Source organism: Hemitrygon akajei, chromosome 31 (genome assembly GCF_048418815.1).
Source record: "Hemitrygon akajei chromosome 31, sHemAka1.3, whole genome shotgun sequence".
Taxonomy (NCBI): domain Eukaryota; kingdom Metazoa; phylum Chordata; class Chondrichthyes; order Myliobatiformes; family Dasyatidae; genus Hemitrygon; species Hemitrygon akajei.
Genome location: NC_133154.1, coordinates 30,825,579 through 30,829,660, shown reverse-complemented (window position 1 = coordinate 30,829,660; position 4,082 = coordinate 30,825,579).

Here is a 4,082-nt window from a genome sequence, read left to right as displayed (position 1 = left end):
CTAGAGCAAAGGATTTCGATGGGGTGGAGTTTGTCAGGTGTGTTCAGGAAGGTTTCTTGAGACAGTATGTTGATAAGCCTACAAGAGGAGAGGCTGTACTTGATTTGGTATTGGGAAATGAACCTGGTCAGGTGTCAGATCTCTCAGTGGGAGAGCATTTTGGAGTTAGTGATCATAATTCTATCTCCTTTACAATAGCCTATCTCCAATTAAATGCTTTTCTAACTTGTCTGTTCCTAAGGAGAATTATGAGGCCATCAAGTAGGAAATTGGAGGCTTAAATTGAAAAAAGATGTTCTCAGGGAAAAGTACAGAAGAAATATGGCAAATATTCAGGGGATATTTCTGTGGAGTTCTGTATAGGTATGTTACAATGAGACAGGGAAGTTATGGTAGGGTACAGGAACCATAGTTTCAAAGGGGGGAAAGAGGCCACAGTGGTTGACAAAGGAAGTCAGAGATTGCATAGCACTAAAAAAAGGAAGTATGACAGAGCTAAGGTGAGTGGGAGGACAGATGATTGGGAAATTTTTAAGGAACAACAGAACTTAACTAAAAAGGCAACACAGGGAGTAAAAATGAGGTACGAACGCAAGCTAGCCAGGAATATAAAGGAGGATAGCAAAAGCTTTTTCAGGTATGTGAAGAGAAAGAAGATTGTTAAGAACAATGTTGGGCCCTTGAAGAATGAATTGGGTGAAATTGTTATGGGAAACAGAGAAATGGCAGAAGAATTTAATAAGTATTTTAGATCTGTCTTCACTAAGGAAGACACAAGCAATCTCCCAGATGTATGGATGGGCCAAGGACGTAGGGTAACAGAGGAAATGAAACAGATTGACATTAGGAAGGAAACGGTGATGAGTAGACTGATGGGACTGAAGGCTGACAAATCCCCAGGTCCAGATGGTCTGCATCCTAGGGTACTAAAGGAGGCGGCCCTGGAAATTGCGGATGCATTGGTAATCATTTTCCAATGTTCCTTAGTTTCAGGATCAGTTCCTGAGGATTGGAGAATGGCTAATGTTATCCCACTTTTTAAGAAAGGAGGGAGGGAGAAAACAGAGAACTATCAACCTGTCACCCTAACATCAGTAGTGGGGAATATGCTAGAGTCCATTATTAAAGATGAAACAGTGGCATATCTAGATAGCAGTGATAGGATTGGGCTGAGCCAGCATGGATTTACCAAGGGTAAATCATGCTTGACTAATCTGTTGGAGTTTTTCGAGGATGTAATGAGGAAGTTAGACAAGGAAGATCCAGTGGATGTAGTGTACCTCGATTTTCAGAAGGCATTTGATAAGGTCCCACATAGGAGATTGGTGGGTAAAATAAAAGCTCATAGCATTGGGGGGAAGACATTGACATGGATAGAAAACTGGTTGGCAGGTAGAAAGCAAAGGGTAGCGGTGAATGGGTGTTTCTCGGAATGGCAGGTGGTGACTAGTGGGGTACCACAGGGCTCGGTATTGGGACCACAGCTGTTTACGATTTACATCAACGATTTAGATGAAGGCATTGAGAATAACATCAGCAAATTTGCTGATGATACTAAGCTGGGTGGCAGTGTGACGTGATGAGGATGTTAGGAGAATTCAGGGTGACTTGGATAGGCTGGCTGAGTGGGCAGATACTTGGCAGATGATGTTTAATGTGAATAAGTGTGAGGTTATCCACTTTGGGAGTAAGAACAGGAAGGCAGATTATTATCTGAATGGTGTAAAGTTAGGTAAGGGAGAAATACAAAGGGATCTAGGAGTCCTTGTTCATCAGTCACTGAAGGTGAATGAGCAAGTGCAGCAGGCAGTGAAGAAGGCTAATGGAATGTTGGCCTTTATTACAAAGGGAATTGAGTACAAAAGCAAGGAAATCCTCTTGCATTTGTACAGGGCCCTGGTGAGACCACACCTGGAGTATTGTGTACAGTTTTGGTCTCCAGGGTTAAGGAAGGACATCCTGGCTGTAGAGGAAGTGCAGCGTAGATTCACAAGGTTAATTCCTGGGATGTCTGGACTGTGTTACACAGAGAGGTTAGAGAGACTGGGCTTGTACACGCTGGAATTAAGGAGATTGAGAGGGGATCTGATTGCAACATATAAGATTATTAAGGGATTGGACAAGATAGAGGCAGGAAATATGTTCCAGATGCTGGGAGAGTCCAGTACCAGAGGGCATGATTTGAGAATAAGGGGTAGGTCATTTAGGACAGAGTTAAGGAAAAACTTCTTCTCCCAGAGAGTTGTGGGGGTCTGGAATGCACTGCCTCGGAAGGCAGTGGAGGCCAATTCTCTGGATGCTTTCAAGAAGGAGCTAGATAGGTATCTTATGGATAGGGGAATCAAGGGATATGGGGACAAGGCAGGAACCGGGTATTGATAGTAGATGATCAGCCATGATTTCAAAATGGCGGTGCAGGCTCGAAGGGTCGAATGGTCTACTTCTGCACCTATTGTCTATTGTCTATAGTGTACAAAGGCTGTAATCAATCTAGTCAAGAAGAAAAGAAAAGCTTACAAAAGGTTCAGAGAGCTAGGTAATGATAGAGATCTAGAAGATTATAAGGCTAATAGGAAGGATCTTAAGAAGGAAATTAGGAGAGCCAAAAGGGGACATGAAAATGCCTTAGTGGACAAGATTAAGGAAAAGCACAAGGCATTCTACAAGTATGTGAAGAGGAAGAGGATAAGATGTGAAAGAATAGGACCTATCAAGTGTGACAGTGGGAAAGTGTGTATGGAACCGAAGGAAATAGCAGCGGTACTGAATGAATACTTTACTTCAGTATTCACTATGGAAAAGGGACTTAGTGATTGTAGTGATGACTTGCAGCACAATGAAAAGCTTGAGCATGTAGATATTAAGAAAGAGGATGTGCCGCAGCATCAAGTTGGTTAAGTCGCCGGGACCGGACGAGATGTACCCCAGGCTACAGTGGGAGGCGAGGGACGAGGTTACTGAGCCTCTGGCAATGATCTTTGCATCATCAATGGGGACGGGAGATGTGCTGGAGGATTGGAAGGTTGTGAATGTTGTTCCTTTATTCAAGAAAGGGAGTAGAGATAGCCCAGGAAATTATAGACCAGTGAGTCTTTCCTCAGTGGTTGGTAAGTTAATGGAGAAGATCCTGAGAGGCACTTCGGAGAGGTATAATATGATTAGGAATAGTCAGCATGGCTTTATCAAGGGCAGGTCATGCCTTACGAGCCTGATTGAATTTTTTGAGGATGTGACTAAGCACATTGATGAAGGAAGAACAGTAGTTGAAGTGTATATGGATTTCAGCATGGCATTTGATAAGGTACCCCATCTAAGGCTTATTGAGAAAGTAGGAGGCATGGGATCCAAGGGATGCTTTGTGGATCCAGAACTGGCTTGCCCACAGAAGGCAAAGAGTGGTCCGTCAAGAGTGGAGTTCCAAGGGGATGGAAGGGGGAGATGGAGAAGATGGCAGGGAAGGGGAGGAGGGAAGGCAGATGAGGTGGAGAAGTGGAGGGCAGCAGAGGGGAAGGGAGATGGGTCAAGAGGGGAGGACAAGGAGGGGTGATGGGTAAGGAGAGGGGGAAGGATTTGATGGGGTTGGGGAAGGAGGGGATAGGAGGAGGGATGTGGTAGAGAGGGAGGTGAGATAGCGAGAGGAGGGGAGGTGAGGCGATAAGGGAAAGTGAGGTGGCAAGGGCAGGTGAGGAGAGGAGGGAAAAGTAGAGGACAGAGGGTGGGAGATGTGGGAAGAGGGAGGGCAGATGGGGAAGGAAGGGGGAGTGGCAGAGAGGGAGGTAGGGAGGGGATAAGGTTGAGGAGAAAGGGGAGGGGAAAGGAGAAGGTGAAAGGGAGTAGGGGCGAAAAGGGGAGGGGAGATGAGTAGGAGGGGCAGACGGGTGAGGAGCATAAGGAGAATAGGTGAGGAGGGAAGAGAAGAAGCGGACACTGTTGGAGGGTGTGGGGGGGTGGAGGAGTTCCTTGAAAAGTGCAAAGGAGCGGGAGGGACCGCTAGTGAGCGTATCCCTGCGGATGGAGCACCTTAATGAGAAGGGCGGTGCTGAGGGTGTGCGCTGTTGGAGGGGCGGCGCGGAGGTAGCAAT